Genomic DNA, 24,151 nt, shown 5'->3' on the forward strand with positions numbered 1-24,151 from the left:
CCTGCAAACACCCTCCATGGCCCCCACAGGCCCAGTCTCATTAATTCCTTCTGTGCTTCCTTCAACCACTCATCCATTCATTCTTCCTTCCTGTTTTCTTTCTTTTTATTAGGTATTTACTCCTCTGCTAGTGAATGGAGAGCTCAGATTTGGACCAGTAGTGATCCAATTTGTGAGGGCCCCTCATTACCAGTCCTAGCTTAACCCTCTCCTGAGGGTCTACCACTTGTTCATTTAGTCACTGTCCCTGTTTATTCTTCCTGTCTCTTTTGTTACAGCTTTCTATATCCCCCCTTTCTCACTTGACTTCTTTCATTCTCCTAGAGCTTCTGCCCAGAGGGAATTCATGAACCTCCACCGTCCCCCCGACTCACCCACCCAACCTCTCATCAGGAGTGCTGTCCTTAGGGTCTCCTCTCCTTGTGTATTGATATGCTTACTATTTTATTGTCAGCACTGCAGTTTTAGACTTGGATTCACCCTACCCCTTGATTCATGGCAGTCTTTTACCTCTCCTCTTAGCATCAATACACCCATTAATGTACTTCTGTACCTAACACCTGCTACTTGTTCTTCCCTATTTCTGGACTTGTATTTAGATGTTTTATTTATCCTCTTGTTCTTTCATCATTTCATGCAGCGGACCTCAGCTCCCAGGGACTGACAACGCAAAGCCCCTCACACCACATGCCCCACCCAGGGCCAGGTGTCTCACTGCTCACCCAGCCCTTCTATGGCTCCTTTCTTTTTGGCTTGCTTTCATTTCAGTATTTATTTATTTATATGCACCCAGAGTTAAAAACCACTGTTGGTTAAAGTTACTTCTCAGCTGTGGTCCCCTGAATCCTCCTTCCTCTTTAATTACTCTTTTAACTTCCTCTGTTGTTTATTTTCTATGCCAGGAGCACCTACTCAAATTAATCAGCTGATAATAACCCGACATAGTCCTTATATTTACTCATCTCCTAATTTTTAAAAGTTATCTTTCTAAGGACACATGTGTAATAACTTAATCAATAAAAAACATTTTTTAAAGTTATCTTCCTTCCTTTTCTTTAATTTTTTGCTTCTCGCCATTTTCTTTCTCCCTTTCAATCACCTGTCCCTTCTCTCCAGCATCTGTCCCACCTGGACGGGTCTCAGAACCTCACCATTGGTTTGTGGGGTTTTCCACAGTAATTTTCTCTTTATTTTTTTAATTTTTACCTTTTTGACAAAAAGCTGTACAATAAATGTACACATGCACATCAGAACTTGGAGATAAGTGTGCACTGTGAAACCATCACTACAATCTGTGTCATAAACTTGTCCATCGCCTTGAAAAGTCTCTTCTCACCCTTGTATGTGTTATTACCATTTATGATAACAATGCTTTACATAAAACCCACCCCCTTAGCAGGCGTTTACACATACAATACAGTACAGTCACCATTGGTTTATGCATTTCTACTTCCTTCTTCTTTCCTTTACTTAGCTTTTATTCTTTTGTTGAAAAACTTTAGGTGCTCTCTATTTGAATGACACATATTCCTTGGTCCATGATGACCTGATACCAGTTCGTGTGCGGCCTTATTTACACATTGATTCAGTATTTGATTGACTTACATAGTAATCTCCATTGGATCTTGTTCAGCGTACACTCTCATTCTGGCTCATGGCTTCTTTACCTATTTGTTTATTCATTCCTTCATCGGACCAATAAAATCACCACACCTTAGGCCTTTTTTTTTTTCCTTCCCGAGTTAACCACCAAGACCAGGGTGTGCACAACCCACAGTCCTTAGCACATTCACATGGCAGGAGCAGGCACAGGTATAGTCAAAGTTAGTGTAGCCTAGACCCACTGGGGACAGGGCGGGCACATCCCCCCAGCCCTGTGAATGGCTATCCCATGAGAAAGCAGTTTCAGGCCCCGGGAGTACACGCAGAGACACACATGTCGTACCCGGTCTCCCCGGTGGGAAACAACAGATATGGAGTTCATTTTTAAATAGGCAGCTTTGTTTGTAGCAATATAAAAATATTTTGGCCTTTCAAGGCAAATACAAAAGGAATGACCCATTACCATTGCCGAGTGTCTCAGTTCTCAACAATAAAGAACTTGAAGAGGTTTAGCCGGACACCGTGAAGACAGAAAATCTGCCCATTCTGTTTTCCAGACATTTCAAGGGGGTGAGCGAGGTCATTGAGGCTGCAAGCCCATTTGAAAGGCAGGTCCCTCGGCCCGAGCGCTTTCAGTGGCCTGTGAAGGCCCCCAGCTCAAAAGGGCACTTCCATCGTAGGCTGCCCTGCAGCACAAGAGCCATAGGGACACTCGGGAATGAAAGGGCCATTCATTTCGAGGAGTGAAAGAAATTCTTTTAGGGTCTGGCACTCGAAGCCGCCTATAGAATTCTTTGCCACAACACAAGAGGCTGGAGGTCCTGCCTTAGAACATGAGCCCCCCAAGGTCCTCATTCGACTCACTCGCTGAGCGCCCACCTCCCTGCAAGCAGACCAGTGCTCAGCAGTCCCTCCCACAGGCTCGCCTGGCAGTGTGCGGAGTGGCGGCCCCCACCCTCAGTGACAAGGCCACAGGTGTGCACTCGGCTCTCCAGGAACTTACGATTTCGCAGGTGGAGGGTGCGGGGGCTTGTGTCTGAGGTCCCGTCCCACGACGAATTCCGGACGATGGCTTCGTCTGGAAAGACAAGGCACTAGTCACCGAAGAGAACCTCATCCAACGAATGGAGCAAGGACTCCCCAACGTCTAGCCAAGTATGGAACTGGTGACGCCAAGCATCCCTCTTTGTAATACACTGGTCACGCACTCACCTGCCTGCCGAGCTCCCCACCCCAACTTCGGCCACAGATGGAGAGGACAGGGCAGGGGACAGCATGGAACGTGGCTCCTGCGGTTGGTGCTGCCCATGGACTAAGTTCTGTTTTGTGAAACCCAAGAGTTTAGGGCCACTGCTCAAGGGAGAGCTGAGCTGGACAACAAAAGCGTGGACGGGATGCTCCCTGGAAGGGCACTCTGCCTGGCTGGAAGGGCAGAGCAGCCATCGGCGTGTGCTCAGGGAGATGTCAACAGTGCAGCCAGGTGACCAGCAGAGCAGCAGGCCCGGGATGACACAGAGAAGTGGGTTGTGGGCGGCATTAAGGGTCCCTGACTTCAAGCATTTGCCTTAAATTTTGAGTTTAAAGAAAGTGAGTTGGGTAGTGGCAGGTAGGGTTTTTATAGAGTTTTCCCTCCGCGTATACGGGGGACTGGTTCCAGGACAGCCCTCAGATACTGAAATCCGCGGGTGCTCTGTCCCTCACCCGAAGTGGTGTAGTGTTGGCGTGTCACCCATGCACACCCTCCCGCAGACTTTAAATCACCTCTAGGTTGCTTGTCATGCCTCATACAGTGTAAATAATGTGTACGTAGTTGTTACAGGAGATTGTTTAGGGAATGGCGACAAGAAAAAAGCCTGTGTGTGTTCAGTAGACGCAGCCAGCAGCCACTGTAGGCCTCACGACACAACACACGCTGTCAGCAGCAATGTGACTATTTTCCCAAATATTTTCAATCCACGTGGGGTTGAATTCATGGGTGCAGAACCCATGGATCCAGACAGCCAACCGTATATTGGCTCATCGATTGTAACAACGTGCCACACTAATGCAAGATGCTAATGGCAGGGGAAACTGGGGGTGTGGGGGTTGAAATGGAATTCTCTGGATTCACCACTGATTTTTTCTGTAAACCTAAAATTACTCAGAAGAAATAGTCTATTCATTACAAATTTTTAAGTGAGTGGATTTTGAACATACATTGATTAGAGTCTAGTGAAGGTAAGTAGGTGTGGCCAACAGGTGGTCTGCAATGGCTGAGGTTTGAACAGGGGAGAGGGCGGAGCCTGAGACTGGGGAGAGAATGAGAGGGCGCAGGCTGCCCCTGGCCCTCCAGGGAACCCCAAGGAAAAGGCTCTCGCCAACTCCCCTGCCCTGACGTAAGCCACTGGGGATACCCCTGCTGCCTTTGCCTCTCCATTCCCTGCTGCATCTCTCACTGGGGCCCCCAACATCTAGACGGGGCACTGGAGATACACCTTTTACCTCTAAACCCTCCTCAAAACTCCTTCCCTGGTCTTGAGCTTCCCAAACACTGTTACTCCCCTAATGGGTTGCTTTTCTATCCAAAAAAAAAACAAAGTCTTTTAAAAATAAGTACTGATGAAGCAGTGACAGCTCGTGAGTGCCCGAGGGCGGACTGGATATCTGAGGGTTCCGGGACCTCTGTTTGTGCAGGATACCTACCACCTGCGATGTGCCCCACCCTCCCAGGAGCCCGAGACACCTGCGGTGGCCCTCCCACCACCCACGCTGCCCTAAGAGGACAGAGGGACTCCAGAGCCTGAAACTGCAGCAGGACAGACCGCGGGCACGGCCACTTCCCCCCGGACAGGAGCAAGGAAGTACTTTGGGGATTGTTCTGCTCTCTTAGGTAGTTTGATGGGACCTGCTTCTGCTGGGGGTGGGGGACCATGCGCCCTCAGAGTTCCTGGTTGCCCTGGATGAACTTTCATGCAGGCCCCAGGCTGCTCTGGGAAGACGCAGGCCTGGATTTGCGTGTTGTGCTAATAACACGGTCCTGGGCTGAAATCTTAACAAATGTCAGAGAAGCTGCAAAGATGAGCCAGTGCCTGGCGCCACAGGAAAACACGAGGTCCCCTTACGGGGTCCAGAGGGACAACTGTCACACACTGGTGCCTGGGAGACCTCGGAAAAGGGTGTGCAGAACTCCAGATCCACCCAGAAGGCACCGTGGACACACCCCCTATCTCCTCCCCGGCTTAATGGGGTTAGAACATTCTGGTTCAGCATCCCAAGATCTTTAAACTCACTCTTTTCTGGAGGCACATGGAACCTAAGTGATCTGACCTGTCTTTGGGGACAAATCACTGGATGTTTAGAGCCCGCCCTGAGACGAAGGTCTGTGCAGAACTCATTTCCTGGACCTTTGTGAGGGCCAGGGCCCTGTGCATTATGGGCCCATTTACAAAAATGAGAGCGGTAATTGGAAGATCTTTTGAAATCCTGTCCCCTCTCTCTGTCGCCGGCCCCCTCAGCCGCCTCACCCCCCTTGGTGGGTGGTGAAGGATGTTTACATATGCCTCTTCCTGGAATTTCACTCTTTGCTCCAGGAGTGGGCAATTAGAGAGAATTAGGGCCTATTTGGCGTATGGGTACCGTTAATGGATAGAATGGCAGAGGCAGCCTTGGGAAAGGCAGTCTGCTGGTCTAATTGAAGCTGGCAATTTTTTGATTCCTTGTTTCAGCTCGCAGGTATTGTAGTAACCAAGGTCACCAAACAAAGCGCAGCCCACCATGGTAATGACGGGTGCAGCCTGACCGAGGCTCCGGGAGCTGTTTATTGGCGCCCACTGAAGCACAAAGAGATGGCTGGGAATGTTTGCAAAGCTGGGGCTGAGGCGCGCAGCGGCACAGGGCCGCTTGCTGATCACTTTTCCAGAACTTGCCACCCCGATGGCTTCTTCAGGAAGTTCTCGGCGGAGCGGGCCAGGCTGCCAACTGGGGTGTTGTGTGTTGCCAAGGGTCTCGTGACCCAAAGGCCCAGGGCGAGCCACGGGGGAGGTGTGGCCGCCGCACCCTCCTGGGACTGCAGCCGCGGGCCGGTCTCATTACACAGGGACCGCTCCACTGCCCAGAGGTTTTCCAGGACTGGCCGGCGGCCCACACATTTGGAAAAGTGCTCCATAAAATGCAATCCTCGCACCACACAGCCCCTTGGAGCGAGTGTGGGGCGTGAGCACTATTAGAATCTGTGTTCACAAGAAGCTGACCGGGAGGCCAGCTACTGGCTGCAACCCCACCGCCAGGCTGGTTGAGCGGAGCCAGCGTGACAACAGGTTCACAGCCAGGCCTGCCACCCTAAAGTATATCTCTTGGAAGCTAATGGACCAGTAATCTCAGCCCCTGACTCTAAAGACCCAGCAAACAAACAAACAGGCCACGGATGACCACCGAGGAAGCTGGAAGGGTCCCAAAGCAACAGGGGCACTCAGATAATGGTGATTAGGCACCGCCCCATTTCACAGATGGGAAAACTGAGTCCCAGAGGACTGGAGACAGGGGCCAACTGCAGTCAGTGCCATGCATAGGCTGGAACCAGGTGTCCAAAAGGCCTCTTAGGGCTGCTGCCTGACCCTGGGTCCCAAGAAGCTCTCCTCTGACCAGTCCCAAGTAGCAGGGGTGTGCCTTCATCCCAGTGCCAAGCTAGGAGACTTATGGGGGCCCAATCTGGACACTTGGGACCTCCGACCCGTCCCCTGGTAAAACAGGGCCTGGCCTGTCCAATACTGATACCCAGGCTTCTTCTGCCTCATGGATTATGCACACCTGACACGCTACTGCCTCACTTTACAGATGGGAAAACTGAGGTCCCGAAGCCAGTGGTCACAAAGACACCAGCCAAGACTGAGACCTGGGACTCCTTCCTCTCTTGCAGGGACTTTGCCCTGGTTCCCAGGGAGGGGACTCAAGCCCTCGGGGCGGTTTGGGGCAATGGTGGCTCTGTTTTCCCTCCATCTCAACAGGTCCCCTTGCTCCAGGCTGTTCCTGCTCCGGGGGGTCCCTACCGACTCTCCCCCAACTTTCCTGATCCCAGCACAGTTCCATGAATCCCCAGGTCGTCAGCCCCAACTTCTTAGCCTGGTGGGAAGGACTCTCTCCACCCGGGGGTGGCCTCAACGAAGGGCCAGGAGGCGGCAGGAGCCACGCAGCTGCGGCCCTGGACGGCCGGCACAGACATGCGGTCAGCCTTTGGCCCCCTGACTGTCCTCCTTCCCCAACTTTCCATCCTGGAGTTTTGTCCTTGGCCCCATTCTGTCTCTCGGGCGTCGGGCCCAGTTTGATCAAATTCTTGTTTATAGGCACAGCCACTGATTCTTCCTCCTGAGAATCTCGCAAAAAGAAAGCCCTAGAACAGGGAGCGCGAGCACGGCCGGGGTCACGCGCTGGCATGGCTGGCTAAGCACGCCTTTGTGTCGCCTCTTGTCTGCGTCTCTGAAGACACACACAAGGGCAAGGGAGCCCGCGGGGGCAGCAGCCCCCAGAGGGGACACACACACACACTCCCACACCCTCCTCCTCAGGGGAAGGTAATTGAGGTTTTCTTCTTTTCATCTGAAGAAAAGGCACCTTCTATTGAAAGAATGTATTCACAGACCTGGGAAAACTCATCTGCACTCAGCCCTCCCAATTACCCCAGGTGGCTGTTCTCCACAGGGCTCCCCCACATTCCATTCTGCCCGCGCCTTTGTTCCCAGCTGAACCGGCCCTGGGAGCTCCCAGGCTAAGAGTCTCCTCCTTAAGCCCCTGCCAAAGACCCTATTCACTGCGCAGAGCGACGCCAAGCAAAAGGTGGTGGGGAGCCTTCCTTGGCCCCGACCCCCAGGATGGGGGATTTAAGAAGTCTCCATCTGGATTTTTTTTCTAAGCCCAAAGAAATTGGAGAGCAATTAAGAGAGTCATGTCTATACCCTCCGCCATCCTTTCCCTTAATTAACTCCTCTCTCACACACATCCCCCCAAGGTGGGGCCACCCTGGCCTCAGCCACCCAGCACCTGCTCTGCTCACTGGTCCCCGTGACCACCGAGGTCTTAGGCGGGCAGGGAGCTGAGAAGACGAATAGAGACATATCTGGAGACTTTCTAATCACCCTGAGTTCCCCCAACAATGGCTTGAGCGATCCGTTTTCCAATGAAGACTGGAATATGGGTCCAAGTGTCTAAAACGCACTAGGGAGGCACTAGAAGTGCCAGGATGTATGGGCACCTCAACGATGCCCCTCCTAGGTACCAGGCAACTTGCCTTGGCAAAAGTACGGGGTCCCCCCACCTCTATTGGACCCAAGTGAACTTGGGACCCCTCTCCCTGTCCCGTCCTACTGCAGTGCCCGGGTACCCAGGAGGGTACTGTAGAGGGCTCCCTCCCTTCGCACCTTTCCTGACTCTGAGACACTGAGCCGGCGCTGCTGGTTTCTACACTGGCCGTGGCCCTGTAACTCTGTGGGACCTTAATTTGGGTCCGTTCTGTGTAACGCCACCTTCCCCCCTTTTTTTTTAATTCAAGGAAAAATTGTGTAAATTCTGTGTAAAGCCACCTTCCTCTTTTCAAGGAAAAATTCATTAGCAAGCTCATTAGAGATGGACGGATTCTCCTTTTCTTTCTGGACGTCAGATTGCACATAAAAACACGGCTAAGTTTCTGCATGTAAATGAATGAATGAGAAACACATGCATCGAGCTGCCCTGGGTCTTGCCAGGCTTCGACATGACTTGGAGAAATGTGCTTGGAAAGACATTTGGGGTTTGAATCACGAGTCAGGAGGCACCAGGGCAGGGACCCTGGAGGCTGCACTCAGCCCCACAAGCAAACCTGCAGGTGGGCAAACTGGGGGGTGCCAAGAGGGAGCACCTTCTCCCTCCCCACGAGTCTAGCGACTGGGTGACACACGGCCCCTCTCCCTTGCCCCTGGGGAGGCAGGCGGGGCGGGAGGGCCAGCTTCCAGACAAGGCCACCGCCTCTTCCCCGACATCTGTGCCCATCCGGAAGCATCCGGGTAGCAGCAGACCCCGGGGAACAGCTGAGTATAAGGACAAAATGGCCAGAAAACTGCCACCCACCACCACGACAGAGTCCTCTGGCTGTTCCGGGTCTCATGTCTACCCCTTACTGCTCAAGGGCGGACCGATCCACCGGAAAAGAATTCTCCTGAAAATGTTTTTTGACACTTAACAACGGCCCTTCTGCCATTCCTGGGATGACTGGGATGCAAGGCTGATTTACGATACATTCAACTTCTTTCATTGAGAATTTGATCTGTTATTATCTATTTTGTGCTTATGCCACACAAACCCCAACACGTGTATTTGCCTAGAATTGACCATTCACAAGTGTACCTGAAATACAGCTCGGCCCAAAGCCCGGCCACCCTAAACTACTGAGCAGGGTGAGGGGCCAAGTCTGGAACTGGCTGGGCACTTGCTCTCACCTTGACTCTGCCCCTCAGCTCAGCCCGCCCTGAAGGAGTCCTGAGATGGCCCTAAGGAAGAATCTAGAAGCCCTGGGCATTTGCCTCAGGCTAGCTCCACGGACCTCTCCGGTAAGCTCCGGATCGAGCCCCCCAGGAGTTCTGTGTAAAGTTCCCGCCCCCGCCTGTCTTCCTCGGCACCGTGTTTGCAGGTGGCTTGGCAAATGCCAGCTGTGGAGTAAATATCACAGGGCACCATCTTCCTGGGGCCCCTCCCTGGGCTTAGCCCTGGGCACACACACCCCACCTCTCTCCAGCCTGCCGGGCTCCCCCAGGAGCGAGAACAAGCACACACGGGCAGCAGTGCCCAGGTCCGCGTCCCTCGCCCCTCTCTGCCTACACCGATGTGTTTTATTTCAATATCCGCACCCCGGTTCCATTTCGGGGAGGAGGCGGGGCTGTGAAGGGGCTGCCTTGCAAATGCATTATGGGTGCTGCATGGGACCCCAAGGCATCTGGGGGACTGAATCTGATTCACCCTGGCCTACAGGTCTCCCTCACCTCCCGGCTGGACGCCTGGCAGTCTGCGCTCACCGTTCACCCAGCAGCTCCCCCAGGAGCAGCAGACGAGAGGCTGGCCAGGCACAGGGCCAGCCGCTCACCGGGACACCCCCACTGGGCTGCCACCTCTGAAAACCCCCAGTGTCCCTCCATGGGACTCAGGCTTCACCTTTTCCTGAACTCGGCCACCGGGACCCCAGAAAGGAGGGTGCCGGCCGCAAAGCCTCTTCTCTTCCTATCACCTTGCTGAGCTGTCCCCATCGCTGCGTGCGACCTCCCAGGACACCCAAGTGGACCCTCTGGGCCTGCAGGCAGACCTGATCTCGGGCACCGCAGAAGGACCCCCGCCCTGAGCGCCCAGGCGGCGCGAACGAGGGAACCGCGGAGAGTCGGATGACGCCTGGGCTGGTGTGTGGCTGCAACCCCGCTTTCTTCTTCCTCCCCACCATCACTGATTGTGTGTAAACAAACACAAACATTCCCGTCTCGCTGCAACTTCAGGGGGAAGGAAAAGAGGCCAAGAGGAGGACTCACTCAAAACCACTATTTGATTAAAGGACATTATCAAAGCCTCGTGTGCGAGGAGCCCGCATTCCCTCAGGGAGTGACGTTGCCATGGCTTGGGGCAGAAATGTTTTTCTAGCTGAGGAGCAGACAGGCATGCCTACTGCCGCGTCTCCACAAGTGGGGGGTGCTCGAGAGAGAGAGCAGTGCACCCTCCTTCATCTCATGAACACGCTCAGTGAAGCTTTGTTGAGGACCTATTATGTGCCTGACCCTAGCCGGCTCTCGGGGCCCAGACCAGAGTTGGACGCTCCTCACTTACCGTATGGGGGGAGGGGGGCGGGCGGGGGGTGCCCACAGCATCCGGTCAACCAGGTGGCCCCGTCACACGCTGGCTGGTGGGGCTCCAGGCAGCAGCCAGATTCCCAGGCCCCGAGTTGGAGTAGATGGTCGTGATCCCCCCAAGCTAAATGTGTACATTCTTGAATGTGAGGTGGACTTAACACATTTTGTACCGCCCAGGAGTTTTCTCGTGTTTTGTGCGCCCTCTGTTAAGGACCTCTCACGAGTGTTCTCGTTTTTCACGCCCATGGAAAAAGCAGCGAATCTAGATACTTATGTAAATTTTGTTTGGTCCCTCTTCATAGAGGAAAATGTTTTACGCGGTACCATAGGTTAAAAAAGTACTAGGAACGTTAATTGTTTAATTGTTTAAGTAAATAAAAATGTTATAATTATTGAAAAACAACACCTAAAGTGCATTATGAGGATTTAAATAACGTGCAGTTTGCCCAAAAACGTGTGGTCCCTGGCGCGTGTCTTAGAGATTTCTATGCGGTACGCAATGTGTTAAGGAAATCTTGGTGTTTCAAGAAAGCAAAACACTCACCCCAAACCAGGACGGAGGCGAGAGGCTGGGCGCGGGGTTGGGAAGGAGGGCTTGGTCCAGGGCGGTGTCCTCCGGAGGCTCTTCTGCCTCTTCTGTCAGTTCTTCAGCTGACCCGGCCCCGGGTCAACCTTGGGGAGGGACAGAAAGTTAGAATACAGCGAGGCCAGCACCCCAGAAAAGCCACACTCCAAGAAGAGGCAGAGCCGTCTCACCAGAAGTCTGGTTTTCGGTGGAGGGAGGTGGCTCATGGGAATGAGCAGTGATGGGAAAAGCCAAAGGCCAGGGTGGCAGCTCCCAAACCAACTGGAGACCTGGGGTGACGTGGGGTGAGCAGGGCTGGGGACTCACAGGGGCGGGGCAGGCCATGGGATGACCTGCTTGGGGACAAGGGATCTGTGAGGGAAGGAGGCAGGACCGAAGGTTGCGCAGACCCTGGGAAGCCAGGCAAGTTGGAGTAGGTATTTGAGGGTGTTTGCGGGAGGTAGCATGCCAGCAGGGGCTTGTCCCATAGGCACTGGGGGCCTGTTGGCAACCTGGGCAGCAGGATGGAGAAATGGCTCCTTGGGCTGTGGGGTGTCTGGACCTAGCAGCAGGGCCAGAGGAAGCAGGTGAAAGGTGGGTGATGCAATGTAGCAGCAGGGGCAGGTAAGACAGCGGGCTGGCAGCTGAGGCCCACAGGGTCATAAGCCAGGTGAGTCGGGCACAGAGAAGGGGAAAGCAGAGCTCCTAGTGGGCAACAGACCAGGGGAGGAGCCGCCAGGTAGAGCAGACAGGTAGGCAGCCAAGCGGAGGCAGAGCCTACCCAGCTCCCTGGAGGTTCCCAGCCACCTATCCTTTGCATAGGACAGTCTCTAGCCAAAGGAGCTAGATTTAGCCCCAGGCGGGAGGCAGGTATCATGGAGGGAGGGGTCCAGCTCAAGGACCCCAACTCAAGAGGGAGACCATGTGGCCAGAGCCCAAGGGTACACATACCACATTCCGGGGTGCATTCAGCTCTGGGCTGAGTCGGGGAGGCAGAGAGGGCAGGAGAGGCTGGCTACGTAAAGGTCACCGGGCAACTGGCCCAAAGGCAAACCAGGCCAGCCCCTCGCACAGTCCCGCTGTCCTGCCTTCTACAGAGCAGTCGCTGCGCCAGTGCTGGGAGGCCAGGCCGCCCTCGGCAACGACACCCCCCGGCCCGCTCTCCCGAGGGCAGAGGCCATCAAGGGACCGGCTAGTGTGGCGGGTGCTCAGGCCGGGCCGGGCTATGGGCTAGCTCAGTAATGATCAACTGTTGGATGAAGGTTGGCCGCGTGAGTGAATGAAGGGGCGAGACCGGCAAGGCCCCTGCTCAAGTGGGGGTGCCCACCCCTCCCTAAATTGAAATCCACTCTCCATCCTTTTGACCTACATGTAACTCCTAGCATCCCAACAACTCCTCTAGCAGCCGAGGTCCTTCGTTGACTCACCTGCCCAAACAAACAAACATCCCACATACTTTTACTGAGCCCCACGTGTGCCAAGCTGGTGCTGGGACACCCAGAGGAGGTGTGGGCTGGCCTAGGGCACCCCCAAAACACTAGGTTAGGAAGTGGCGATGGAGGGGTGAGGGAGGAAAGAAGGTAGCATGAAGAACAGAGGTGGGAACAAGCAAAAACAGGAAACCAAAACTCAGAATAGCTGGAGAAGGGGGAGCATCTCTGGGTCCTACTCATCCTCTAGGATCCCACCCACCTGGCTACAGCCTCCTCCTCCATCACCGGACCCTCCAAGGTTGACCTAAGGATGGATGTGGAGAAGCGTGGGCTCTGGAGGTCAGGGGTCAACCCAGGAAGTCACCCAAGACCTCTGAGCTGGAAGAGTGGGACGCAGGGTCCCACGTGAACAAGCAGGTGCCACCCCTAAGGGAGCCGTGAGCTCAGACCCCTCTGCTGGTGAACACAGAAAAGCTAGAGACCAGCGGGCCCAGAAACCCAAGCAGGAGGGGAAGTGGGAGCCAGTTCCCCTAGGGCAGTGATGGCGAACCTATGACACGCGTGTCAGAGGTGACACGCGAACTCATTTTTTGGGTTGATTTTTCTTTGTTAAATGGCATTTAAATATATAAAATAGATATCTAAAATATAAGTCTTTGTTTTACTATGGTTGCAAATTTCAAAAAATTTCTATATGTGACACGGCACCAGAGTTAAGTTAGGGTTTTCCAAAATGCTGACACGCCGAGCTCAAAAGGTTCGCCATCACTGCCCTAGGGCCAGGCAGCTGGGGCTCCAGGAATAACACAAACCCCCAAGAACCTGGCCAACTAATGCCTTCCACCCCTCCTCAGGTGTTCAAATGCTGAAATACCAGTGACCTTGGGCTTGTATTTTAATTATCAGTATGAATTTGAGGTGAGAAGGGTCCTCTGGATTTTTTTTTTTCCCCTATTAAAATGCATCCTCTCATTTAGAAACCCCAGGAATTGTTCTATTCCTTTCCTCTCCAGTCCCCTCATCTGAGCAACATCTGGGTCACCTCTAAGGTAGGGCCTTCAGCCTTTTTATTGGGGAGCCGGATGCAAGCTGGTTTGGCTAACTGGGGAAGAGGGGCAGAACTCTGATTCAGGCCTTCAGCTGACAGGTAAGTGAAGGGAGAGGCGTAAATTTCCTACTAATCAAGTTTTAAAGCTCCAAGCACCCCGCTTCCCTCTTAGTTTTTTCTCCATTTGGCTGCAGGTCTGGCCAGAGCCTGAAGTGTAATTAAAATAACCTAATTTAACTGATTGATCTACCTCGGGGTGGGAAATGTCCAGAACTGGAGACACACAGGGCAAGTTTCAGGCTCTGGCCAGACCTGCTGACATTAACGGGCAGGGGGAGTTTCAAGTATCAGGATAGAAGGGGGTTCAGGTGGGACGCAGGCCGTATGAGAGGGGACAGGACATGTTCTGATGCAAGATCTATTGTAAAGTCCCCTTGGCAATCCTCTGCTGCTCTGAACCTCACTCTCCTCAGAATGCGGGACCGAAGTGTGAACGCCAAACCATGCCCTTCCAGGGGGGTGCCTTTGTGATAATTCCCCGGGCCCTACACCTGTGACATGGCATGCTTTTCATGTCCGGTGGATGCTGAAACAAGTGAGGTGCATGCTGGAGTGGGAGCCCTGGACCCCATGTCCTCATCTGTGAGGGACTCCCACAGGCAGGCAGCCCCTGGCCCAGGGCAGCTGCCCGCGGGGCCCAACAAAGGAACCTTCTGCAAAGCAACCCTCTCCCCAAAGCCGCCTTCCACGTTCAGCCCCGCTCAACGGGCCTCGCCAAGGCTTAAATGAGGAGCAAAGGAGCCCTGGGCCCCGGCCCCGAAATTACAAGTGTGGCCTTGGGACCATCGCCTCTGCCCTGCGGACGGCAGTTCACCTCATTATGATAATCAGTGTGTTTTTCCTTCGCAGACAAAGAAGGCTCCTTACGAGAGGAACACTGGAGCCCAGCAGCTCCCTCATTAGCGGCTGCAGCCTCTTCCTTGACAAGGTCCAAGACTAGCCCTGTGTTCATTAAGGGAAAAGGGCGGAAAGTGCAAGGAAACTGAAAAACACAGCTGGGGGGAGGGGAAGGGCTTTCTGTTGGCCATTCATTCATTGAAAGACTATGTGTACCTTCAGGACTTAATCACTAGCCGAGGGGCCAGGGAGAGTTTAACCAGGATGAAGGCGGTAAAGAGGTTAAACTTGATAGGAGTTAAAACCCCAAAACCGGGCAATTTGATTTGAAAGCTTCCTGGGACTTGTCACTTGGATCATTAATTTAAAACCTTTTTCCTGTTTATTTTAGCCCAACCCGACACTAGAGGAAACCTTTCCCTAGATGTGTTTTCCGTCGATGTTAATATTTTCTAAGTCCCCTTCCCTACTTTATTGTCTTTGGTGCCTTTGCTCATTCTTTTCTTTCTCTCCCACCTCTTCCTCCCCTCCTCCCCCCACTTCTTTCTTCTCTCTATGGTCCTCCCCGTGGGAACTTTACCTGTAAGAAAATCTGCTGGTGGCTCTAATTGAATTTTCTCACGAATACTTTAATGACCTTATTTCAAGTCCCTCAAATAGTGTCTGGTTCTTACCTGCAAGAGAGTTCGCCAGACCTGCCAGGTGAACATTATTAATCCTATTTTGCAACGGAGAAAAAAGTGGCTTGGAGAAACTGACCTAACTTAGGGCCTCAGCACTAGGTGGGTCAGCCAGGACTCAACTCCAAGGAGGGATGGTGAAAGGCAAGGTCCAGAAATTGGGAGCTCTGGCTACATGAGGTCCTACGAGAAGGGATGCTGGGTGGGGCAGGTGTCCCTGTGGATTTTAGAGGGAGTGCATGTCAACAGGTGTGAACCAGGGCCCAAGAGCCACATGAGAGGAAGACTGGAAATGTGTCCATGTGTCCATGAGCTGGAAACTGCCCAGGCTTAAGCTACAGAAAAGACATTACCTTAGTGAAAGCCGCTCGACGGAGTAGAGAAGGCAGGAAGCAGTGGATTGAAGAGGAAATTGGAGGTGAGGAAGGAAGACAGCAAGTGGAGACAGGCCTTTGGAGAAGCGTGGCTGTGAAAGGAAAGAGAGAGACGGTAGTGGCCAGACAGGAGGAGCCGGAGGCTCAGGCTGCAGAGAGAGCAGTTAGGAAGTCGGAAGGGATAACTGGAGACTGGAGGTGAGACAGGAATGACCAGTGCAGAGGACACCTCTTCCTTTACAACGCAAGAGGCAAGGGGGGTGCAAATGCGTGTGGACCCCAATCTGAAGGGCCCCTTGACAGCCTCGGATCCCCTGGGAGGCGGTAGGCCAGCCCCGGGTCGGGACAGGGAGTTGTGAGGTTCAAATGAATTGGCAATTGCAAAAAGGCCTTTGCAAACGGCAAAGGAAGACTTAACGTTCACTGTATTTACTCGCTGGTGGTGGGAGGCCTGAGTTTACAGCCCACTCAAATCTCACTGGGGCCTGGATTTCACTGACCATAAATTATGCGTCCTTACATTAAGGATGTAAAAAGCAGTGGCAAAAGCCTCTGGAAGACAAAAGGTTCCCTCCTAATAGCCTGGATTAACTCAAAGCAGATCTCCGCCCACTTCATTCGTCACCTTCCAAGTCACCCTTCCACCTTCATTTGCCATATAATCCAATCAGGCCCTTTCAGAGGCCCAGGAGCTATTGTCTACACCAAGCTGGGCTTCTCAAAGCGGCCTGCGTTGTTTTTGTCTTGTCTGGACAAAACTGCTTGGCTTAAAAGGGGACGAAAAGAAGTGCTGGTCAAATGAGGACCCCAATTAGCTTCCAAGAGACTGTTTGCTTCATCTTTGTGTCACGTACCAGGCCTGGTGTGCTGGGCATATTGTTGGTGTTCAGAAAAGGTTTGTTGAATTAATTCTGTTTTTATTCATTTTGAAATTTATTTATTGAGCGCACACACTCACAGCACCTACTGGGTGCTAGCCCAATTACTAGGGCCGGGCATGCGAACAATCAGAGTGTTAAGGACCTTGCAATTTCCACAGCAATTTGCAAAGCACTTTCCTAGTAGTGACATCATTTGGTCTTCAAAAGCGCCGTGTGGGGTAGATAAAGGCGGGTGGGTTTTTTTTTTATTTTTAATCCTCATTTAGACCATGAAAGGAACTGAGACCTGGAGAAGTTAAGCGACTTGTTTAAGGTCACACCATTATTGAGGTGGAGCCAGCACATGGTAGCAGCATTGGGGCCACCCAGACCCCCAAGGCCACCCGAGGCAGCTAGGATTTCAAACAGACGGTCCTGCTGTCAAATGCTTGATTAGACATCAAGAGCTCTGAGTCTAACTCTGGGCCAGGGGGGTAAGAGGTAGCTACAATGTCACCCAGGGTCCAACTCTGACCCCTCGTCTTGCCAGCAGTATGACAAAATACTTACGTTCCTCCAGCCTCAGTGCCCTCACTGTAAATGTGAATAAACCCTGTCCCATAGAAGGGCCATTCAATCCCCACCCACCTTTATAAAATGACTCAAGTCAAGGCCAAATTCATTCTTATCTGTAAATGATCATCACCTATATGTCTGACATCGAAATAACATATTCAAAGATCATAGAAAGTGCTCTGGAAATGACTGCATGCATAATTGATGTTCCTATTCAAGTCAGCCCATCACCCTTCTTGGTGGCGCCCTACCTGTGCAGGAGAGCCCCGTGGACAGGGGCTGGCGGAGAGCTGTGGGGAAAATAAACAAGAGGCATCAGACAAGTGACACTGATGGGGATGGACTGACCTATCAAACTTTCAACAAATGTTTGCTGAACACCTCCTCATGCCCAGCCCTGCCCCAGGCTAATTTGGCTCATTTAATACTCACAACAACCCTAGGAGGTTGCTCTTCTCATCACCATTCCCGGAAAGGACAAGGATGCCCATGACATCAGGGCTCATGCTCATTCCAGAAGCCCACCACGGCTTTGGAATTGCCAGTGAGATGCTGGCGGAGCCCTGGGCCCAGGTCCCCCTCCTGAGAAGTTCCCAAAGGGGTCCTTCTATTCAGGACATCACCCGGGCAACAATAGGGTCAGCTGAGAAAAACTGACACATTCTTGGGGAGGGAAACACTCCAGGTCGCTGGCATATTAACACAAGCAGAGACTTACAGGACAGTATTCATAGCAATAAGCACAAGCATAGCAAAGGTCAGGGGTGAATGTCCAATGCCCCCTCACTAGGGCATTGGATTAAGTCTTTAGCCAAGAGGAACAGCTGGTTGGTCAGTTCTGGTCCTCTTCAGCCTCCGTGGTCCTGGTCCTGGGGGGTCTCTGCCAGTGGCTGCTTGGTATGCTGGTGGGATCCAAAAAGGGGCGCTCCTGAGGTCTTCTGCAATTGATCAAAGGTTAAAGGAACCACTTAAAAGCCCAATTCTAGGTATTAATTAAAATTTAAATGAATTAATTATAACTAAAACTAATTAGTTAAAATTTAAAATTGTCCTTTAATTGCTCATGGGTCTGGGGGTAGTGGGAGGAGTGTGGCAGGGGCGGATTTGGCCGCCATGTTGTACATAAACCACCACAAGGAGGGGTTGCATACCATAAGGTGGAGATGAGCAGCAAGCACCTTGGCAGCAGCTGGGCATCGACAGGTGGTCCTTGAAGACAAGGAGGTGAATGGTGATGTCATCCCTGAAGAGAGAACCTATAGCATAGGAGGGGGCCATATTAGAAACCATCTTGATGACCTCTAATGGCCAGCACAGGAACAGCAGAGAGAGGGAGGGGGCAGTCAGAGGGAAAGGAGGGGGGAGCGGAAGAGAAAGGAGGAGGGAGGGGTGAGGAGGGAAGTGGGAGGGGTGAGGAGGGAAGAGGGAGGGGTGAGGAGGGAAGAGGGAGGGGTGAGGAGGGAAGAGGGAGGGGTACAGAGGGAGGAAGGAATCAGAAAGAGGAGGGGGTAAAGGGGGGATGAGGGAAACGGGAGGGGAGGGGGAAGGGGAGAAATGGGAGGGGTCAGAGAGATGGGAGAAATAGGAGGGGGAGGAGGGAGAGCAAAAATGGGAGGGGAGGAGGGAGAGAAGTGGGAGGGGGTAAGGAGGACTTGATTGACAGGACACAAGTGTTAACTATGCGCACGCGCAAACTCAAGCCGAATTTGGCGGGCTGAGAACATTTGCAGGCACCGACCGCTAGGGGGCGCACAGTCAGCTCCAGAGCCCAAGAGCACAGCCACCTGCGGAGGGCGCCTCTCGCCCCTCCCGTGCCTGGCCCGCAGCTGCCAGGGCAACAGCTGGCATAGGATGGGCGGGAGAGCGCCCAACAGGTCTCAGGCTATGAGGGTGGGCACAGCCCACCCCAGCTCATCACACAAGACCACTAAGTCCCCTAAAACGCAGGCACGCCATCACCAGCCAGAATCCACCTGTGGACATGCGGCAGCACCCCCACGCAACCGCCCAGAGGGCCTTCTGTGTCTCGCAACAGTGGGGGTCACCAAAGAGACATGAGGATATCAAGAAAACACTCGCCATAAGGGTCTTTCCAGAACATGATTCCACTTTTAATAAGTAAAAACACAGAAAGCTTGGCCCCGACCTTCGGTAAGTCCAATTAAACAAATTAAAACGTAAAAGATCCGGTTCTCAATACAACACTTTCACTCATTTCAGTGGTCTCTGGACACATGATACAAAATATGGTATTCTACAAAATAATATAAAGGCGGCCAAAACCACCGCAACTCATCCAAACCACCATTGCCTCCCTCCCCCCACCCCACCCCCAACCCCAATCTAGCCTCCCTCCCTTCTCCACAGCAAGAATTCCAAGACCCCGCACGATGGCGCCTAATTGACTACTGCACGGCCTCTTCATCCGGCTCAGATGAGCCACACCTTCCTGATATCCGAAAACCGAAAACCAAATGAAATAAACTAATCCGCGTCCACGCATTTCCACGACCCCCAAGTCACGCAACCAGTGTGGATCAGGGCATCTCCGCCCAGCGCGAACCCTGCAGCCGTTCCCCAGTGAACCTAGGGATCTTAAAACATTCCCCACTTGGGTAATGAATACAGAATTCTCCAGTAAATCTCATGCCTGACCCCCTCCAGCAGAAGAACAAAGGCCACCTCCCCTCCCCACCCCGCCCCCCAAAATTCCGCAGTGCCACCAGCGCCCTCTGGCGGCCATCAAGAAAACATTCCAGAAACCTGCCACGTAGCAACCCGCTAGCGCCCCCCACACACACACACACACACACACGCACGCGCGCGCTCGCACACACTCACACTCACACTCACACACACACACACACACACACACACAGCCCGCCATCCCTGAGTGGGGAGGGGGTGGTATGGGGGGGCTTGACAGGGACAAAGGAAATGGCAAACGGCGACTTTATCAAAAATCAAAAGCCCGCAACATGTCAGAATCTTCCAGAGACCATCACGCAATGCTGAAAGGACCCTCCGACCCCCAATTCCCAGCTCACGGCACCCAGACCTCCCAAACACACCCCCTTTTCTGCTTTTTCCTCTCTTCCCTCTTGCTTCCCAGACACAGCGTTCTCTCCACGCCAACCCACCCCCCTTTTCTACCCTGCCAGGACCCCCAATTACTGGGCCCTCCCTCCATCCGCCCTTCCTACAGAACTGATCGTGGGGGGCTTCTGGCAGGTTTGCACTTGGGCGCCATCTCTCTCCACCATTAACAAGGAGGTTTATCCGAGTGAACCCAGATGATATCGGTTAGAAATTTTACTCTTCGTTTTTCACTAAAGCGGGCTCTGCACTCAATCTGTGTGCTTGCCTCGGGAATCCCTGGCGGGTAAGAACCTCTACTCCTCACGCCCACAGGCCACCAACGTGCTCAGCAGAACCTGGGGGGTGGGAGGACTATGCCCAGGAGACCTTTCTCTTCGGGTGCTTTTCCCCCCTAATCCGCGGGGCATGCAGAATGCGTCGGCCGCCATATCTCCCACCATTTGTGGTTCGAAAGGTAGCTTTAAACACAGAAAATCGGGGCTTTGGACCCCAGTGACTACGGGACACGAGATTCCGACATGGGTTTGGGGCCGATTCCTCCCACTCCTCGTCATTTAAGCCTCCACCACCCTCCCTACCCTCATGAACTGGACGAAAATGGGGCCCTGATTCCCCCCCAAAAAAAATGTGCCTCGAGATTTTCCTTCCTGACAGCATTTTGTTGCCGATGCTTGGGACCAGGCGAGGTGGCCACCTTTCAGAGAAGGTCCCGGCGGTTGTCCTTCGGCATGTCCAGGAGGACAGCGGCCGACCCGGACGAGGGTGTAGCCTTTATTTTGCACATCCTTTCCGCCAAGGATGGCCGACGACTCACCTGGCGGGGAGATTCTCGCGTGGGCGCCCCGGTTCTTCGGAGGAGCTGCGGCCCAGGCCAGCAAGGCAAGGCGCGCTCCATCCAGCTCGTCGCCGTCTGCGCTAGGGGCTGGCTGGGTGGGGTTTATATCGAGGCGCAGAAGGGGTGGTCTCTGACGTCAGCGCATTCTGCTGCAATGCGCTCATTTCTCCAAAAGTGATTGGCTGGAAAAATGAGCCCCCCAGATTCTATGACAAATTGCTCTAGCCGCACCCAGATTGCAGCAAAGAAGGGAGGAAAAAATTCTGCCGCAGTGCCCCTCGCCGCCATGACCAACACCCAGTGCTCACGGGTGTTTTTTCCCTCCACGAGCCCGCTCGCCACCCGGGCCATCTGTGTGCACCGTCTTCCGAGAGAAGGGGACCAGGCGTGTTTTTTCGCGGGTGGGCCGAGGGTAGAGCGGGGCTCCAGGGGTGCTCGGGCACGCACCTGGCTTTTTCGGAACCTCTATTCGAGGAGGCGTCTTAAGGAGAGAAAAGGATGCTGCCTGCGTATTGTCCTGGAAAATCACATCCCGGGCAAGATAACCGATTCCCAACCGTAAATCCGCGCCTGCCACCCCCTGTCAGCCCACCCGCCCATTTCTGATCGGTTCCCTTTGACACGGGAGACTAGGCACACCGCGCCTTCAACTCCGAAAAATAAAAAATAAAGAAATAAATGAGGGGAAAAAAAAAAAAAAAACGGGTTTCGAGTCCAGGCTCTGCTGCTCTTTACAACCGGTGTACCCAGAACCTGCAGTACCCCCTCCTCTGCTAGGGGGCCCGTTTCTCCACGCTAACAAGGCGGTACCCCCTAACGGGATTGTGATAGGAACCTACGCCTGAGCTTTGTCCCTCTAGGGACAGGACTTTTCGGGGTCTGTGTCCCACCTGGAGATGAATGGGGTACCCCCCAAAAAAATGGAGGTGCTTTGCCCACACGTTCACTTTGGAAAGCAGCCCCCCACTCCCCCGCAGCGCCCCGGGAGACGGGCAGTGACACATGTTGCCGCAGAGCCGGGCCGGGCCCCCGGGATCCGATCCCTAACAGGTGGCGCTCTCGGCAGCTCGGCCGGGCACCGAGGGGCAGAGCGGGCAGGGCCGTCAATCAAATGTCCTCCCGCAAAGGTCAACACGCTGTTGAAAGGGACTAAGGATCTATCTTAGGGTGACAGGTGGGTGCCAGCCGGGAGGGCACGGATGAAGCGCCTGGTGACAGGAGAGGGGTGAGCATGAGTGATGGGTCCCCAAGGGGCAAGGGAGCGGGGCCCCGCGGGGGTATCGGGTTGGAACAGCGCCCCCCGCCCTTCCTGCAGGGCAGCTTCCGAGAGGGCCCTCCCCCCCCCCCCCCCCCCCGGGCCCCGCGGTCCTTCGAGGCGGCTGTAGCACAGACGGGGTGTCCTGGGGCAGAGACGAAGGGACAGGGCTGTTTGTAGAGGCCACGGCTAGTGACGGGGAGGTGACCATGGGCCACCAGGCCGCGGAGACACCCCGCGCCTTGGGCGCCGGGCTCGTGGGTAGATCCACGGGCGCCGAGGACAAAGTGGGCTTTGGGGTTCACGGCGGGGAGCCGCCCTAACGTGTCAGGTCATGGGAGGGAGGCAAGGACACCCCACTGATAGCTTGGGGGGCGTGCAAGGCGCCTCGGGGACGAGAGCCCCCCCAACAGGAAGGCCCGCGCCAACCACAGACGTCAAGAAAGCTTCAAAAAATCATGGCTCCGAGCATCCCCGTCAACAGGAGAACGTTTATTAGCCACGGTATTAATAGCTAGGAAACAGCCCGAGCGGCCCGGGCCAATCAGCGGCCAGGAGCCCCTGTCGTCAGGCCTGCTCGGCCAATCAGGCGCCAACAGGCCGAGTTGCTAGCCTTCCCGGGCAGAGGAGAGGGGCTTGCATTGTCACGGGGGCTCCAGCTCGCCCTCCACGCGTGGGAGGCCAGTGTGGGAGCCCAGGCAGCCACCAGAGAGCGTCCATCGTCACGCACTCGGGGTCCCTGGAGTCTGTCTTAGAGACAGTGCTTCCTGGCATGAGTCCTGCAGCCCCAGAGATCATGAGCTGACACTCTGGCAGGAGCCCCCAGCCTGGGTTGGGGTGCCTCCGGGAGGCCCAGTGGAAGGAGAAACTCCAGACATGCAATGCGCATCTCTCTCCAACAAGCTGGGCCCCACGAGGGGAGCGGGCCTCCCAGCGCCAAGTCAGCCTCTCTTGCTTTTTTTTTTTTTTTTTCTTGCTTTTTTTTTTCTGGGCTCCCTGGCTCCTCGCCTGCTGCTCTGAGGTTCACAGTAAACCCTGCTCCTCTTTTTCAGGGTCTTCACTGACAGGCCAAGGCAAAGGACCCTGGAAATGATGTGTTTCTGACAAAAGTGGGGCGGGTGTGCGTCCCAGCGCTGCCCCCTCCGATCTGGGAGGCTGGGGTCCAAGCCCTTCTCCCAGGGCCCCCTATGTCCTCATCTGGAAAAAAGAAAGAGTTGGACAAGATGGTCCCCAAGGAGCCTTGCAGCCCTGCTTTGCTTGATTTGAATGTATACATCAGGCGAGTCAAATGTCTTCCAGAACATTGTGCCTGACAGTAATTAGTATCAGGTGTGCCCTGCAGCCCATGTGGTTACTTCATCACGCCGCTTTTCTTTCCATTGTATTTTATTTTAAACAGAACTCCATGGCAACATGTGTATTCTTCTGGCTCCCTAAAAGAAAGGAAGAAAGAAAGAAAAAGATAGAAAAAGAAAAAAGGCTGCTGTAAACGGATCTCGCTGAGTGTGGTTTAACCACACTACAAAAAAATAAAAAATAAGAAATCCATATGTTTAAATGTTTTTGTTGGCTTTTCTGAAGCTCAGAACCTAACTTTTAAAATATTTATTGGTCCAAAGCAATGGAAGAAATAACTTAAAAGAGCCAATCTATGGTAATCTCTGGATCCCAACGGTTCCTCCATGCGGGCGGTATCAGGCATGCTTTCCTCGCTCGAAAAAGACCTTGGAGGCTCAGATTCATATCTAAAGGGCAGAACAGACGAGGAAATCCAGGTTGAGGAACGGCTCGCTGTCTTTTCTGTACATGCTGAAACCCAACTCTCCTGAAGGGCCCTGGAGGAAAGCCATGTCCCAGACGCACGGCTTAGCCTGCTGCCTTTTTTTTCCTTCTTCACGTAGATCTAATTCAAAGCACACATTTTTCTTCTTTTTTTTAATTCATACTTGGGAACCCTCAAAAGCCATGTGAGCGGTCTCCTATCCACATGTACATACTTGTGGGCAAGTGTACAACCGTCCTAAGATTCAGCCAGGAATGGAGGACAAGGTCCTTCTCTATCCATCTCCCGGGTGTGGGTCAATGCGCTCTCCTCT

The 24,151-nt window shown here is 53.6% G+C and overlaps 1 long non-coding RNA gene across 2 annotated transcripts in view; it reads right to left on the bottom strand.

The window, feature by feature from the left end:
* LOC118659995 overlaps positions 1-20,905 on the bottom strand; it is a 37,585-nt gene extending 16,680 nt beyond the window's left edge. The window contains exons 1-7 of one of the 2 annotated variants that reach the window (XR_004968779.1): positions 20,780-20,905; positions 18,018-18,122; positions 17,118-17,804; positions 15,410-15,522; positions 11,190-11,351; positions 10,978-11,105; positions 2,606-2,680 (exon numbers count right to left, since the gene is read on the bottom strand). This is a non-coding gene — a long non-coding RNA (uncharacterized LOC118659995). The remainder of the gene's footprint in view (positions 1-2,605; positions 2,681-10,977; positions 11,106-11,189; positions 11,352-15,409; positions 15,523-17,117; positions 17,805-18,017; positions 18,123-20,779) is intronic. The other variant, XR_004968777.1, reaches the window with a different exon arrangement.
* Between the last annotated feature and the right edge of the window lie 3,246 nt (positions 20,906-24,151).

Source organism: Myotis myotis, unplaced genomic scaffold, assembly GCF_014108235.1.
Source record: "Myotis myotis isolate mMyoMyo1 unplaced genomic scaffold, mMyoMyo1.p scaffold_m19_p_1, whole genome shotgun sequence".
NCBI lineage: Eukaryota > Metazoa > Chordata > Mammalia > Chiroptera > Vespertilionidae > Myotis > Myotis myotis.